The sequence below is a fragment of the Syngnathus scovelli genome, chromosome 8, assembly GCF_024217435.2.
Source record: "Syngnathus scovelli strain Florida chromosome 8, RoL_Ssco_1.2, whole genome shotgun sequence".
NCBI lineage: Eukaryota > Metazoa > Chordata > Actinopteri > Syngnathiformes > Syngnathidae > Syngnathus > Syngnathus scovelli.
In genome coordinates this window covers 1,864,580-1,881,141 of record NC_090854.1, presented here as the reverse complement: position 1 = coordinate 1,881,141, position 16,562 = coordinate 1,864,580, and the positions used below count along the sequence as shown (strand labels likewise).

The 16,562-nt window shown below is 48.0% G+C and overlaps 1 long non-coding RNA gene across 1 annotated transcript; it reads right to left on the bottom strand.

Moving 5' to 3' along the window:
- Positions 1–9,307: 9,307 nt before the first annotated feature.
- LOC137840547 (uncharacterized) lies at positions 9,308–10,817 on the bottom strand. The gene is made up of 3 exons (XR_011087278.1): positions 10,468–10,817; positions 10,263–10,388; positions 9,308–9,483 (listed from the first exon to the last, which is right to left on the bottom strand). It is a non-coding gene; the product is annotated as an uncharacterized lncRNA (long non-coding RNA).
- Between the last annotated feature and the right edge of the window lie 5,745 nt (positions 10,818–16,562).

The following is a 16,562-nucleotide window of genomic DNA, read 5'->3' as shown; positions in this document are numbered from 1 at the left end:
CCAGTGGAGCCAATAAACACATCTTTTGACATTGCAATCTCTGCATTCGAGTCCTCTCCCTGCTCCGCGCCTGACAGGTTCAAAAGAAAGACATTTAAAAGGAAATAACATTTTTGATTTGGGCAATTGCAGGCTAACAGGAGCATGAGAAAGAACAGCTGAAAAGCGGGATCAAATGGGATCGGGGAGATTGGAAATTCACAACACCATATTCTAAGTCACATTTTCGAGCAAGCATGACACAGGTAATAACGTTTGAGAGGTCGAGACGTAGATCAGGGCTAGATTTGGAACGCAGACGCTTGATGAGTTAATTTTGGATACTGATATTGAAGACACAACCTACATCTCATTAAATTACATTACATCTTTACACAAGAGTTAGAAGCTGTATCCAAAATTGAAGGCTTGAAGTGGGAAAGAGAGAAGGATGAGGGATCTAAGTAAGGTATGGAACGAGGGGAGCTTGGAGTAAGTCCCCTGGGGGGATGTGGTATGCACATGGAGCAAGGAGTGGTCTCAGCGGTTTCAACTCAAATAATTAGAAGAAGGAAGGGATTAGAATCGAAAATAAGAAAACAACAGACAAAATGTCTCTCAAAAACAGGATGAGTTTGCAGGACTTACAATATGAAAACGAGATTGCTTTTACTAGGAGAAGTTGAAGTTTGATAAACAAACGTTATTAGCGAATTGATGGCAGCAGCTATATTTGGAGATACTCTTACAAGTTTGACGTCCCAGTCTGTCACATATCTGCCGTGCGCAATTACGATTGCAACGGCCGCGCGCAACGGCCGCTCCAAAGCCGCTCCAAAGCCGCACACTTCCTCTCGGGTGAAACTGCAATCGGAATTGCCGCGCGCAACGACCGCGCGCAATGGCCGACCACAAGGGCTCCGCGCAACGGCCGCTCCCGAGTGGCACACTTCCTTTCAGTTGAAATTAAACAAAGTGTGAAGGCCCATTCATTTACGTTTGGGATTTGGGCGGAGGGCGACATTCCCACAGCGGCAATCCAACAGTAGCGCAATAACCCCGCAGAATGGCATATCGGAAACGGCCGCGAGCAAGGGCCGCGCACAATGGACGATCGGAACGGCGGTTCATACTGACGGAAGTGCTTTTTTCGGCCACCTCGCGCTTGTGCGCGGCCTCCCGGTAGTCCCAGGAGCGCGTGGAAAAGGCACAAAGTGCTGTCAGACCGCTGAAAATTGTCTATCCGCTCTCCAGGTGCTTTTTTCGGCCGCCTCGGGCGTGTGAGCGGCCTTCCAGTAGTCCCAGGAGCGCGTGGAAAAGACACAAAGTGTCGTCAGACCGCTAAAAGGTGTCCATCCGCTCTCCTGGTTCCTTTTTCGGCCGCCTCGCGCGTGTGCGCGGCCTCTCGGTAGTCCCAGGAGCGCGTGGAAATGACACAATGTTCCGTCGGACCGCTAAAAAGTGTCGATCTGCTCTCCTGGTGCTTTTTTGGGCCACCTCCCGCGTGTGCACGGCCTCCGGTAGTCCAAGGAGCCCGTGGAAAAGGCACAAAGTGCCACCGGACCGCTAAAAAGTTTACATCCGCTCTCCTGGTGCTTTTTTCGGCCACCTCGCGCGTGTGCGCGGCCTCCCGGTAGTCCCAGGAGCGCGTGGAAAAGGCACAAAGTGCCGTCAGACCGGAGAAGAGGCGGATATGCGGTAAGTGCAACTGACGGTGTATTGACAAGGCGTATCCGCCAGAGGTAGGTAATTCCCCGCTACAGCTGCAGCGGCAGCGCTGAAAAGTCTCCCCGAGCCCGTGGAACTCTTCACGGGGGGGAGATGTGTCCCGTGCGAGGTACCAGACCTCTACGGTCAGCAAAGCCGCTTTTGGTGGGCTAGCGGCCCGCTGTAAGTCTATTAACGCTCTCTGATCTCCGCCGCGGACCTTAAAGCACAAAGTGCCGTCGGACCGCTAAAAAGTGTCCATCCGCTCTCCTGGTTCTTTTTTCGGCCGTCTCGCGCGTGTGCGCGGCCTTTTGGTAGTCCCAGGAGGACGTGGAAAACACACAAAGTGCCGTCGGACCGCTAAAAAGTGTCCATCCGCTCTCCTGGTGCTTTTTTCGGCCACCTCCCGCGTGTGCACGAACCCCCGATAGTTCCAGAAGGGCATGGAAAAGTCACAAAGTGCCGTCGGACCGCTAAAAAGTGTCCATCCGCTCTTCTAGTGCTATTTCCGGCCACTTCCTGCGTGTGCACGGCCTCCCGGTAGTCCCAGGAGCTCATGGAAAAGGCACAAAGTGCTGTCGGACCGCTAAAAAGTGGAGAGAAGGGGAGGTTTCAGCGAATGAAGCTAGCGGGGAGCTGTGCACGTAGTGTGCACGAGGTGGGTTTTTCGTCATTTCTGCCCGACCGGGGAACCATAGCGGCCGTTGCAATTGGCCATTGCGCGCGGCCGTTGCGATCGGCCATTGCGAGTGACCATTCTGATCGGCCATTGCACACAGTCGTTGCGCGCAGCAATTCCGATCGGACATTGCAGTTTCCACCGAGAAGTGCGCAGCTTTAAAGCGGCTGTTGCGCGCGGCCGTTGCAATCTGCCATTGCGCTCTGCAGTTCCGATCGGTCATAGCAGTTTCAACCGAGAGTTCGTGTGCAGCTTTTGAGCGGACGTTGCGAGAGGGCGTTGCGATCGGCAATTGCGGGCGGCCTTTCCGATCGGCCATTGCGCGCGGTTGTTGCGCACCGCAATTCCGATCGGCCATTGTAGTTATAACCAAGAGAAAGTGTGCGGCTTTTTAGCGGCTGTTGCGCGCGACCGTTGCTCGCGGCCGTGGTGTGCGGCCATTGCACGCGGCAGTTGAGCTCTTCAGGTGGTTACCTTTATTTATTACTTGACTATTGTTATTTTTAGTTCCTATATTCATATTTATATTTACTGTGTTTTCTGGACTATAAATTGCGTTTTTTCATAGTTTGGCCGGAGCTGTGACTTATAATCAGGAGTAATTTATATGTGAAATTGTTAACACAATATTATTTGATCATTAATACATTACTTATTAGTATCTAGTATAGTTGATCACGTAACATATTATTTTCACTTTGAACCACAAGAGGACGCACTAGGCCTGTGGAATAACTGGCTTGTTCACGGCAATTATCTTAAAAGGCCTGCCTGATACTTATACGCCTTAGCTACACGTTGCTATTACAGTGAACGCTAGCTACATCGACAACTTTAGTCAAACTACACAAACGTAAATCTCCTTAAACAAAATGAGTGTTACTCACCGTGTACGCTCTAGACGGTCCAGTTGCAAGCAGAAAATAAAGATATTTCTGTTGATAATCGTCGTTGCTCAGTGGCGGAAGTTCCGCCAATTACGTCATATCCGCGGCACATGACTGCGACGTAATACCCGCTTATCTGAAACGGCAGTTAAAAGTAGAGTTACATCAAGTTTTCTTGGAACCTAAACGAATGAAAGAAAACTATCATTTGGCCACAACCAACATTCACAGATACAACACAATGTGACGTGCGGGGTTGAGGTTAAAGGTTGAGTGAAGGGCCCTCGTTTTAAACAACTTTTTTGAAAAGGAGTGGGAACAAGTAAGACATATTTAATTTATTTAATGGGAAGTAGTAAGACTTATTAAATTTATTTAATCTACTTTTCCTCCCAGGCAAAATTTGATGTGCTGCAATTCCAAATTTCCAAAGTGAATGAAGGAATGAAGTCCTTTAAATTATGATTTTGTATAAATACTAGGCATAAACACAAAATCTACGGCACAAAATGGGCAGACTTTACTTGTTTGAAAAGGACTGGTTACAAGACATCCATCCATCCATCCATCCATCCATCCATCCATCCATCCATCCATCCATCCATCCATCCATCCATCCATCCATCCATCCATCCATCCATCCATCCATCCATCCATCCATCCATCCATCCATCCATCCATCCATCCATCCATCCATCCATCCATCCATCTTCTTCCGCTTATCCGGGGTCGGGTCGCGGGGGCAGCAGCTTTAGGAGGGACTCCCAGACTTCCCTCTCCCCAGCCACTTCATCCAGCTCATCCCGGGGGATCCCAAGGCGTTCCCAGGCCAGCTGAGAGACATAGTCTCTCCAGCGCGTCCTGGGTCGTCCCCGGGGTCTCCTACCGGTGGGACATGCCCGGAACACCTCCCCAGGGAGGCGTCGAGGAGGCATCTCTCTCAACGTGGAGGAGTAGCGACTCTACTCCGAGTCTCTCCCGGATGACCGAGCTTCTCACCCTATCTCTAAGGGAGAGCCCGGACATCCTGCGGAGAAAACTCATTTCGGCCGCTTGTATCCGAGATCTCGTTCTTTCGGTCACGACCCATAGCTCGTGACCATAGGTGAGGGTAGGAGCGTAAATCGACCGGTAAATTGAGAGCTTTGCCTTTTGGCTCAGCTCTCTCTTCACCACAACGGACCGGTACAGGGTCCGCATTACTGCCGACGCTGCACCGATCCGCCTGTCGATCTCACGCTCCATCCTCCCCTCACTCGTGAACAAGACTCCAAGATACTTGAACTCCTCCACTTGGGGCAGGATCTCATCCCCGATCCGGAGAGGGCATTCCACCCTTTTCCGATCGAGGACCATGGACTCGGATTTGGAGGTGCTGACCCTCATCCCGACCGCTTCACACTCGGCTGCGAACCGTTCCAGCGAGAGCTGGAGATCACGGCCTGAAGAAGCCAACAGCACCACATCATCTGCAAAAAGCAGAGACGCGATGCTGAGGTCCCCAAACCGGACCCCCTCAATGCCTCGGCTGCGCCTAGAAATTCTGTCCATAAAAATTATGAACAGAATCAGTGACAAAGGGCAGCCTTGGCGGAGTCCAACCCTCACTGGGAACGAATCCGACTTACTGCCGGAAATGCGGACCAGACTCTGGCATCGGTGATACAGGGACCGAACCGCCCTTATCAGTTGGCTCGGCACCCCGTACTCCCGAAGCACCCTCCACAGAACCTCCCGAGGGACACGGTCGAACGCCTTCTCCAAGTCCACAAAACACATGTGGACTGGTTGGGCGAACTCCCATGCACCCTCGAGGATCCTGCCGAGGGTGTAGAGCTGGTCCACTGTTCCACGGCCAGGACGAAAGCCACACTGCTCCTCCTGAATCCGAGGTTCGACCTCCCGACGGACCCTCCTCTCCAGCACCCCTGAATAGACCTTACCAGGGAGGCTGAGGAGTGTGATTCCCCTGTAATTGGAACACACCCTCCGGTCCCCCTTCTTAAAGAGGGGAACCACCACCCCAGTCTGCCAATCCAGAGGCACTGTCCCCGATGTCCACGCAACGTTGTAGAGGCGTGTCAGCCATGACAGCCCCACAACATCCAGAGCCTTTAAGAACTCTGGGCGGATCTCATCCACCCCCGGGGCCTTGCCACCGAGGAGTTTTTTAACTACCTCAGTGACTTCGACCCCAGAGATTGGAGAATCCGCCTCAGAGTCTCCAGGCCCTGCTTCCTCAATGGAAGGCGTGTAGGTGGAATTGAGGAGGTCTTCGAAGTATTCTCCCCACCGACTCACGACGTCCCGAGTCGAGGTCAGCAGCACGCCATCCCCACTGTAAACAGTGTTGACGTTGCACTGCTTCCCCCTCCTGAGACGCCGGATGGTGGACCAGAATTTCCTCGAAGCCATCCGAAAGTCATTCTCCATGGCCTCACCGAACTCCTCCCACGCCCGGGTTTTTGCCTCAGCAACCGCCGAAGCCGCGTTCCGCTTGGCCATCCGGTACCTGTCAGCTGCCTCCGGAGTCCCGCAGGCCAAAACGGCCCGATAGGACTCCTTCTTCAGCTTGACGGCATCCCTTACCGCCGGTGTCCACCAGCGGGTTCGGGGATTGCCGCCACGACAGGCACCAACGACCTTACGGCCACAGCTCCGGTCGGCCGCCTCAACAATGGAGGCGCGGAACATGGTCCACTCAGACTCAATGTCCCCCGCCTCCCCCGGGACGTGGGAAAAGCTCTGCCGGAGGTGGGAGTTGAAGCTCTTCCTGACAGGAGATTCTGCCAGACGTTCCCAGCAGACCCTCACAGAGCGTTTGGGTCTGCCAGGTCGGACCGGCATCTTCCCCCACCATCGGAGCCAACCCACCACCAGGTGGTGATCAGTTGACAGCTCCGCCCCTCTCTTCACCCGAGTGTCCAAAACATGCGGCCGCAAATCCGATGACACGACTACAAAGTCGATCATCGAACTGCGGCCTAGGGTGTCCTGGTGCCAAGTGCACACATGGACACCCTTATGTTTGAACATGGTGTTCATTATTGAAAATCCGTGTCGAGCACAGAAGTCCAACAATAGAACACCGCTCGGGTTCAGATCAGGGGGGCCGTTCCTCCCAATCACGCCCTTCCAGGTCTCACTGTCATTGCCCACGTGAGCATTGAAGTCACCCAGTAGAACGATAGAGTCCCCAGAAGGAGCGCTCTCCAGCACTTCCTCCAGGGACCCCAAGAAGGGTGGGTACTCTGAGCTGCTGTTTGGTGCATAGACACAAACAACAGTCAGGACCCGTCCCCCCACCCGAAGGCGGAGGGAGGCTACCCTCTCGTTCACCGGGGTGAACCCCAATGTGCAGGCGCCCAGCCGGGGGGCAATAAGTATACCCACACCTGCTCGACGCCTCTCACCGTGGGCAACTCCAGAGTGGAAGAGAGTCCAGCCCCTCTCGAGAGGGCTTGTACCGGAACCCAAACTGTGTGTGGAGGCTAGTCCGACTATATCTAGTCGGAATCTTTCTGCCTCGCACACCAGCTCGGGCTCCTTTCCAGCCAGAGAGGTGACATTCCATGTCCCAAGAGCCAGCTTCTGCAGCCGGGGATCAGACCGCCAAGGTCCCCGCCTTTGGCTGCCGCCCAGCTCACATTGCACCCGACCCCTTCGGCCCCTCCCACAGGTGGTGAGCCCATGGGAAGGGGGACCCACGTTTCCATTTCGGGCTATGCCCGGCCACCAGACGCTCGCCTTCGAGCCCCGCCTCCAGGCCTGGCTCCAGAGGGAGGCCCGGTGACCCGCGAAAAAATCAATTACTGTTAGACATTATTAGTCTGATAATCTACCAAATCTTTGAATTGAAGAATTTGTGATTTAATTAATAGCTTGTTATTATGTTCAGGATAATCAGACTTGTATATAATTCTAATGGCCTTCTTTTGAAAACTATTCTGAATTACAACTTTGGATCTTATATTACTTTGCAACAATATACTCGGTGGCAGATTAGGCAGTATAATCACATGTTAACTTCAGTGCCCACACTGTATTTATTTATGGTTATTTGTTAAATCAAGTACTGTTAGACATGAAATAGGAAGTGTTTAACATAAATGTTATGGCTACTCACTATTGTAGCTCGCTCCTGGTCAATGATACGAGCCTCTTCTTGCAGTGGAAAACTTACAGCCAACAAACACCGTGGAACCTAAAGGAATGAAATTAAACATTAACATTTCGCCTGGACCAATATTCACACGTACAACGCAACGCGGCTACACTTCTGCTAGGGTTAGCGCCTCAGCTACACGTTGCTATTACAAACGTAAATCTCCTTAAACACAATGAGTGTTACTTACCGTGTACGCTCTAGACGGTCCAGTTGCAACCAGAAAATAAAGATATTTCTGTTGATAATTGTCGTTGCTCAGTGGCTCACGGCCATCGCGCCAACAGATTAGAATTTTGGTGGAAGTTCCGTCAATTACGTCATATCCGCGGCACATGACTGCGACGTAATACCCGCTTATCTGAAACGGCAGTTAAAAGTAGAGTTACATCAAGTTTTCTTTTTTAATCAACGCAATCATTTACAACCGTTGACCAGAAAACGTCGAAATTCGACGTTCCCCCCAAACGCCACACTCACTCGCTTTTCAGGGCAACAAAAGTACTTATTTTTAAAAACTATGAGTTGTACTTACCGTGTACGCTCTGGACGGTCCAGTTGCAAGCAGAATATAAAAATATTTCTCGTTAGTCGTATGTTACCATCCACTGTGTCTTTGTCAACGTCGCCGTTTTCCTACTTCCTGTTGCGAGCCACGCCCACGGATTTAAATTTTGGCGGAAGTTCCTCCCATTGGCGTCGTTTTCGCGTATAGCAAATCCGATTGGTTGGGAAGGGGGCGCGGTTATGCAGCCGAGGGGTCTTGTGATCGGTGGGATGTAAAGTAGGCGTCGACGTCATGTCCGCGTCACGTGACCACGGCAGACGTCATATAGTAACCGCTGTTTTGTTTAGTAGACTTACAGTTGTTATGCATTGACATAATGGCGCACACTCCAAATAGATTTAAATAAATTAAATAATTCTTCTGCCCACTCCCTTTTAAACAAGTTAACTCTCCCCGCGGATTTGAATTCCGGCGGAAGTTCCGCCCATCGACGTCACGTCTGTCACGTGACCACAACGTGGCAGATGTCATATAGCAGTTATAGCTGTTTTGTTTAGTAGATTTACAGTTGTTATTCATTGGCATAATGGTGTGCACTCAAAATAGATTTAAATAAATTAAATATTTCTTCTGCCCACTCCCTTTTAAACAAGTTAACTCTGCCCACGGATTCTAATTTCGGAGGAAGGTCCGCCCATTGACGTCTTGTCTGCGTCACGTGACCACGACGTAGCGACGTCATATAGTAACCGCTGTTTTGATCAATAGACTTAGTTATTATGCGTTGACATAATGGCGCACTGGTTAGCATGTCCACCTTTTAAGCATGATGTTGCGGGTTCGACGCCTGATCAACGTTAGCATGGAGTGAGCTGAAGTGCATGGCGCTGAAGATTTGAATCTTTGAAATGCACTGAGGTCTGACATATCAGGCAGAATGGTTTACCATCACGTTCAACAAAAAAATAGAAACTTTCCCACTCTGATAAAAACGTCCTGTGTTCACCTACATATTTTCGTTTTGCTGTGCATCTTTTCCCTGCCATTTCGAGAGCCCAATTGACACTAATAGTTTACTGTAATGTGTTTGCCCATCCTACTTTGTGGAATTTCACCACATGCGCTTTTGACGAAAATACCAAATTGAACTCAAGTGAAACCAACACGCACAACCCCCCCCCCCCCCCCCACCCCAAACACACACACACAAATGTTGATATGAACATAAAAGAGCCGCATGAATCCAAGCAAAGAGCCGCATGCGGTTCGGGAGTTGCGGCTTGGCCAAACCTGTACTATACAACTTTATTTGTATAAAATTTTCACAACAGCTGTCACACAAACAAACCGAAGACGTGCGTGTTCCGCCCACGCTGGATTTATTTGCACCTTTGAAAAGACACCGTATTGCCACAGATGTAGCAAAGAGTACTTTTGGGCATCTGAGACGGAAGGATGTCCAAAGCATCACGTCACCTGCTCTGGTAGGCATGGTTGTGGGACGTTGAGGTCAACCGCTTTGGGGTTGGCTGAATCTTTGGTCGCAGGATGCCACACACTTGAAGACAGAAGCAGAAAAGCAGAGCTAAATCCAAAATGTACTCACCAGTTGTTAGGGTTTTCCAGGTTATCTTTATCATAGGATTATGTTGGAATGCAACAGGTAATAAATACCTTACCTTGTCCTCCTTATCACAAGATCGTAAAACATCCCCTGAGATGTTTAGACTAGAGGACAAGGGCTTTCTATTCAGCCCACTCATACCCCCATTCTTTCTCTTAATAAATATGCCTTTGCAGTTGGGAGAGGCTCCAGACTTCATTCCTGCACGTGGATATTTATTAAGAGAAACAGAGTGGGGGTATGGGTAGGCTGGCTAAAGCCCTTGTCCTCTAGTCTAAACATGTCAGGGGATGTTTTACGACATTGTGATAAGGAGGACAAGGTAAGGTATTTATTACCTGTTGCATTCCAACATAATCCTACGATAAAGATAACCTGGAAAACCCTAACACCAGTGACTCCAACATTTTCCCCCCTGAAGAAATGGATGGACGGGTGGCCCCGGCTGGCCGGTGGGACTCTTGTTATTCTGACCCTTTTTAGTGCGCGTTTGGGGCAACAACCGTTTTTTTGTGGCCCTCTCTTCTGGTTCAAGAGTGCCCTGCATGTGAATTTGCCTTTCATGCCTTCTGATTGGATGAGCGCCGGTGTGACGCGGTGCCTCTGTCACCGTGGCGGGGGGTATACGTCGGCATCGGAGCGTCTGCCAACGTCTGAGACCGGCTGGCAGTGTATCGGAGGTGTCGAGTGCGGTGCCGCTGGAGCTCACTCACCAGCTGGTGTTACGGCCACAGAATGAAGGCCAAGGAGAAGAATAGAAAGAGAAACAGAAACTTCTCCTCCAATTGTTTGATTTGTCTCTTCTGAGCTTCGATGAATTCTTTCAGCTCTTTGTTCCTCTAGGACGGACAAATGGAAAGTGGCCTTCAAAAGCCAGTAAGCGTGCAAGTAAGTGCCGGGCTGGCTTTGGGCCCTTACCTGTTGCGCGCTGTGCAGCAGATCCATTCTCTCTTGGAGGATGCAAGCGTCACGCTCCCTCAACTCGCACATCAGGGCTCGCTTCCATTGGTCCACGGCGCTCCTAAGCTCTTCTCTCTGATCCGCCGTCAGCACGTCATTCACGCCAGCGTGGCTGGCTTTTTCGCCGTCCGTGGCGGGGCAGTCCCGCTGCGGTAGTGCCTTGTACAACATGGCCTCCAGCTCCAGGATCCTCTGGGCCGCAATCCTCGTCCATCAGTGGTCCGGCGGGAGATTTGAGGGCGGCTTACCTTATGAGCCTGGTCCATGGAACGCTTCCTGAAGTCCAACTCTTCATCCAGGTAGCCTGTTAGGTTCAAAGTGCTAACTGAATATCTGAATAAGAGAAAAGGATCAGCAGACAAAAAACAAGTGAGGCAGAATATTGAGTCTTTTCTCGCGAGGAGTGCATTCAGACTTACAGCAATCCGACTACACTAAAAATCTGTTTTACACTCCTCGCTCTTTTTATTTGGAATGCCCTACCCACAGTGTGAGACGATTAGCCCTTAAGGGGGGGGGGGGGAAGAGATTGTGGCTTCGTCTCGTAAGAAACAAAAAGTAACGCACAAAGTGTTGCGTGCAGATATGGCTATATCAGCAAAACAGTTTAAGCGATATTCTGAGAGATAAAAACAGAAAGTGACGTTCTTTAAGGAAGATCAGAAGGTTCATGACGCATTGTTTGACGTGTTGTTTTCACGATCTGTTCTGGTGGACGCTGAGCTGTCAGCAGCATCTTGTTTGACACAACCGTCATCTCGCCCCTGACCCAGCCGTAATCCTTCTGTTCTGTTGTACAAGATAAGAATAAGCAAGGCAAAGCAGCAAGCATACTGAACAGTAATATTGTGAATAAGTACTCATTAGAGAACGCATGATAACATATATATACAATTTTTCTAACAATTCCCCCCTGTTTATCATAAGTTCTCGGGGACTAACTTATCACCCATATGGCCACTTCAAAAGATTTTCAGCCAAGGGATCACATTTCGCAAGAACTAACTTACACTTGGGAGGAAATTGAGTCTTAATCGTCAAAGCCAGAGTCACGAAACAAATCGGACAGGTTTACCACAATGGATTCGCTGACAGAGTCGTCACTAGAGAAAGAACTCCCGTCGATCGAAAGGTCATCCCTTTGGAGTAACGGAAAAGTCTCAGCTGGTGGAGAGATAGCAGTTGTAATTAGCTTAATAATTAAGGATCGGAGACAAGGAATGCAGCAACATCCACACAGGGTTAAAATGGCAGAGAAAACGGCAATGGAGACCAGGACCGAGGAAACCAGGGTGCGGTACTTTCCGAACACGTTCAACCAGTCGGTCCAAACCTCCGTGTTCACCCCACTGTGTTCCTTCATCCTCCCATTCAAGGTCCTCAGACCCTCAATGGCCCGGGACAGGCTTCCGTCGGCTGCAGTATTATTTGGAATAAATGTGCAACATTGCTCACCAAACATGGCGCAGACACCACCCTCTTTTGAGAGTAGCATGTCAAGGGCCATTCGATTCTGGAAAGCCATGAGGGAAGTAGCGGCCAGTTGGGAGTGGACCGCCTTGAAACTCGCCTCGGTCCAGTTTCCAAGCCTCTGCACGTTGTAGTGGATGTAGTTAATCCTGTCAACATTTTTGTTAAGAGTACACCACCAACACAGGGCGGATTCAAAACCAGCTGCTATCTGATTCACCAGCTTATACTCATCCGGTACTCCTCTAGGAACACCAATGGCGTCTATGTAAGTTGGATTAACTGCGCCCTGCCATTCGGCGTTTCGCTTCGTTCTCGGCCAGTATTCGGGCACTACGGACTTAGCAAAAGATGTTAGATCATAAGACATTGGTATCAAATGAACAGGAAACAATAGGCCTAACAAAGCGCAAATTCCAGAGCTGTTTAAAGGCAACCTATCATAAAGTTTTTTACTATTACACCAAAACCAAATATCACTACGAGCAATGGGCAAAAAGGGGCAGTGACATTGGTCATGGACCCACACCATGGAGTAGGTAGGGCGCCGAGCTTCTCACCGGTACCAGGTAATCTAATGCATGTAAAATTACCCTTATCTACATCGGACGAAAAAAGGGGTTTATATTTTGTCATAGAGGCAACAGGGTAAACCTTATCCCATTTAAAACAATCATGAGTGGGTGAAATGGATGAGTTTAACATTAAAACAACAGCACACTTAGGAACTATATTTGCAAGTATTTTCAAAAGAGGTCTTGGACCCATACATGCAATGCAACTGGTGTTAGCCATTTTTGCGGCTTGCTCAGCCATAAGAAGCCAGTTGTCGGTTTGACCGCTTATTCCTGTGGAAGCTACAAAATAGCTGTCTATATCAGTGAGGAGCATACTTGTGATTTTTGCTCCTGCTGACAAGGTGTAATTATTTGTAACGGGACGGTCTGCGATCGACATTGTTTTATTAAGGCAAATAGCAATAGGAAAGTGAGGATCGATTCCAGAGGACCAGGCCCACAGTTGAAAACCCCAACAAAAAGTGTCAAACAAGGTGGCATTTGGAGGACGAATTTGACCATCAGGGAGTGTAAGAGTCAAAAGGAGGCTTGTGCCCTGATTCTTCAAAGTCACTCGTTTAGCAAAGAACACAGCCTCTTAACTGGAACCAGAGAGCGGGGTGACCATTTCGAAACCTTTCAAACTTTTCATAGGTAAAATAATAGAAGAAGATGTATTAGGAGCCACAGTAAACATTAATGAGTTATTGTAAGTCCAAGACAAAAGCCATGGTACGCAAGTTGGAACGCGGACGGTTTCTGGTGTACAAACAACATGATCAAAAGGGGATTTTGTGTTGCGCTCATGTCTAGCAATTTTTCCCCATGAGCCATATTGATTAGAATCAGCGTTGGTAGTTGCCCGAGAGAAGAATGTTCGAGGCTCATGGTACTCTATCCCTCCAAATAAAATAACCCCCGAAAAAAAATACAATGGTAACACAAACCAGCAAAAGCAACCAAAAACACATGGCAGACTTTGCGCAGGCCACAGCCGGATTAAAGTACTCACCAAATGACTCTCTAATGCTCATGTTTTTGGATCTCCTCAGAGTCAACACCCTGAGCTTCGGGTTGGTGTCTTGGAAATTGGCTTCTGCTAGCTTTCGTGTCAACCCTGGATCTTGGCACCAGGATCAGGCACTATTACCAGACTTTGCTCACCTTCCGTACTTAGGTTGGGTCTGCGGAGATCACCTTTTTACAATAAGATAAATGCAGAAAACAAATAAATGCAGAAAAAAATAATATTTTTTCCCTTCACATTTATGTAATTGGATATAAACAATATGTATTGTCTGAAGCGGATACAATGGAGTCGGGAACTTTCCTCTCTGAGGTCTTAAATTGCCTCGTGAAAAAGCTGCAAAACCATATGTCGTATAAATAGCTTCAACTTGTTTCACCATACCCCCCGTCGAGACATGGGTGACCCCATGACTCGAAATAGCAGCCCATTTGAACAAGTTACGAGGCAAGACAGGTTTGCCCAAAGGTCACACAAAAAGACCATCAGTGTTTTTAGTTGCACCCCGTTTTTTCCATCGAATCATGATCAGTGAGAGACGAGAGGACATGGAGCAGGCCTTCTGCAGCGGCCTTAGCGGATTTGTCAGCAAAAGCATTACCAAGAGAAACAGGATCAGATCTTGCAGTGTGAGCAGCACATTTGCAAACCGCCACCTTTAAAGGTCCAAATTGCGTCCAAAAGTTGAGTTAGTAATGTGGAATGGGTGACGGGCTTCCCTGTAGAAGTTATCATGCCACGGTTGCTCCACTGCTGAGCAAAAACGTGCACTGTAGCAAAAGCATACTGACTATCAGTCCAGATAGTGACGGACTTGTTTGCAAACAATTTGCAGGCCCCAGTCAAAGCAATGAGCTCAGCGGCCTATGCTGACATATAGGATGGCAGTTTAGCAGCCTCCAAGACTTCGTCGGCAGTAACAATGGCATACCCAGTAAGGGTCACACCAGATTCATTTTTCTTAGAAGACCCATCAACAAAACCCACATGACCATCTGACAGAGGCGTATCTTCCAAATCAGGCCGAGCCTTTGCAATCTGTTGGGCAGCATCGACACAATCATGGAATCCGCCGTCGTCAGGAAGGGGAATGAGAGTGGCAGGATTGAGTGTTGTGCACCTTTCAACGGTCAGATGCAGCTGAGACAGCAACGTAGCCATGCAAGAAAGATGACGTGCAGGCGACAGAAAAGTCGCTCGCTCAATCAATCAATCAATCAATCAATCAATCAATCAATCAATCAATCAATCAATCAATCAATCAATCAAGCAAGCAAGCAAGCAAGCAAGCAAGCAAGCAAGCAAGCAAGCAAGCAAGCAAGCAAGCAAGCAAGCAATCAATCAATCAATCAATCACACAGGTGTTAACTAATTTGTAATTTTATTGCAAGCAATTCCTAATCCTACTTTACCTTTGTATAAGGCACAGGTGTCAAATTGTGCTTCATATTCATGTCATTACTCGAATTGCGAATTATCTTCCCTCTTAATAATGTTGTAAGTTTAAATATTAGACCAGTTTGTATTTGTCTGATTTGAAAGCGAGTTACTCGTCAGCTTGTTTTGCAACTCCCACAATATGAGGCGCTCATACATCTACTCGGGTATGACAGTCATACCGGCCCTCCAAAAGAAGCCATGACTACACCGCGGCCCTTGAACAAATGACACCCCTGGCACAAGGGATAGCCTTCTCATTGATCAATCGCGTATCTTAAATCATGCTTTTCCTCCTTTGAAGCGACTATGTACTTCAAACCCAAACGGCACCATTTTATAGGGAAAAAGTTGTCGAATTTATTCGTTGTCGACATAATACTGGTCGCAAATTTGCATGTAGAGCATTTTTGAGTTGTTGATCATAGACATCAGTTGAACACTCTTTCTGGTCTGTGTCTAAAGTCTTCAAACAACTTATCTTGTTTTTGTTTAGTTCGGCCAATGTCTGTGTAATTTGCTCTACGTTGGAATTTTATTTTTATCCTGCCCAATAGTTGGTCAATTTGTATTTGTAATGGCACCCCGTTATATTCCAATGGACGGCCCTGGAGATCAAAAGGACTCCAGGTGCCTTTACCGCTTGCCCAATGTTTGGTTAAGGATGCCATGAAAACCTGTTGTACTTCATCACCTCTCAAATTATAGGAAGCAATGAGTTGTTTAATTTGGGGTACAAAGACGGAAAGGATGGTTCGCTTTGCCGTGCCACAACATCTGTCTTTGTAATTTGATCATTTTTCTCATCTTCATTCATCACATTCTTAGCTGCGATTCTTAAGCGAGCTCGCGCTGACACTGTGTCATTATCTTCCTGTCTGTGCAACAGCAAGTTCTTTTTTATCTTTTCTTCGTCTTCCTTATCTTTCACTTTTCCTCTCATCTGGGAAAATGAGAATGTAATTTTGCTTTTTAATTTTTAATTTTAAGTCTTGCAAAATTGCTATATCCTTACTGCACCGAGATAAACTGTTAAACATATCTTTAAACAAAAACAATCTATGCTCCTGCAGAGACTCTTCAAAATGGGACCCAAATGTCAGATTACAAATCAAACCTCCTCCTTCACTCTCACATTTTTTGATAGAACAGTCTACTTAGCTAGACACTGTCATATCGTACTAAATAATGGCCTGCAAATTAAATATAATGTTGTTGCTGTGGTCCCTCAAAACATGTGACTAGAATTTGGACAATTACTAACCCCCATCAATTGATAAATTATCTCCTCACTAAAGTCCTAGCCTGTTAACCTATCTGCATTAAGAAGACATTTGCAATGCAGGGGATTAGAGAATAATAATAACACCAGTGATTTCTAATCATTAACCTAATTTTATCCAGTTCTACAATGTATGTTTTCTCTTACTCTCACATTTTTATGAGGGTTGGGCACTCTCCTCGTCGGATGAGTTTCTGCCCACAACCGTCATATTATTCTATAATTTCTAATTTTTACATTTAACAATGCAAATCTGATAAACCATTGTCTAGCACACCGT